Source organism: Myotis brandtii, unplaced genomic scaffold (genome assembly GCF_000412655.1).
Source record: "Myotis brandtii unplaced genomic scaffold, ASM41265v1 scaffold355, whole genome shotgun sequence".
Lineage (NCBI taxonomy): Eukaryota > Metazoa > Chordata > Mammalia > Chiroptera > Vespertilionidae > Myotis > Myotis brandtii.
The window spans coordinates 2,258,588-2,259,431 of record NW_005363642.1 but is presented as its reverse complement, the minus strand read 5'-3'; the positions used below and the strand labels follow the sequence as shown (position 1 = coordinate 2,259,431).

The window sequence follows — 844 nt, the reverse complement described above, 5'->3', positions numbered from 1 at the left end:
GAAGGAAGGAAGGAAGGAAGGAAGGAAGGAAGGAAGGAAGGAAGGAAGAAAGGGACCAAAATGGAGTCACCTATGCTAAGTCCCACATCAGCAAAACAAGACTTAATTGTGTTTTCAGCTTCTCCTAAGAATGTGACCTTTAACCAATTGATCTGGAATTACCTGGTCCGCACTAGTGAGGTAATCTGCCTGACTACCTGCCCTTCCCCAAAGGAAAGTGACCTTGCAGGAAATGATCCACTTTTTGCTAGAAACTTCTTTTCCTGCCCCCTTCTGCCTATAAGAAAGAAAGAAAGAAAGAAAGAAAGAAAGAAAGAAAGAAAGAAAGAAAGGGACCAAAATGGAGTCACTTACGCTAAGTCCCACATCAGCAAAACAAGACTTAATTGTGGTTTCAGCTTCTCCTAAGAATGTGACCTTTAACCAGTTGATCTGGAATTACCTGGTCTGCACTAGTGAGGTAATCTGCCTGACTACCTGCCCTTCCCCAAAGGAAAGTGACCTTGCATGAAATGATCCACTTTTTGCTAGAAACTTCTTTTCCTGCCCCCTTCTGCCTATAAAAGCCTTCCATTTTGCACAGCTCCTCAGAACTCCTTTCTACTTGTTAGATGGGACGCTGCCCAATTTATGAATCACTGAATAAAGCCAATTAGATCTTTAACTAAACAGTGGGGGTTCAAAACGAATCACCCCAAGATGTGCCACTCTGGCGTGCAGATTATTTTAAACTGAATACAATGGAGGCCCAGGAGGCTCCGAAAGAAACCTTTTCCTCGCCCCTTTACTGCCTAAAAGAACCTGCTCTGGGGAAGGGGGTGTCAGCATAGGTAACTATAGTTAA

At 43.6% G+C, this 844-nt stretch overlaps 1 protein-coding gene across 1 annotated transcript in view; it reads right to left on the bottom strand.

Annotated features, from left to right (window-relative positions):
- GRIN2A (glutamate receptor, ionotropic, N-methyl D-aspartate 2A) overlaps window positions 1–844 on the bottom strand; it is a 379,799-nt gene that overhangs the window by 55,283 nt on the left and 323,672 nt on the right. The gene's annotated exons all lie outside the window — the stretch shown is intronic.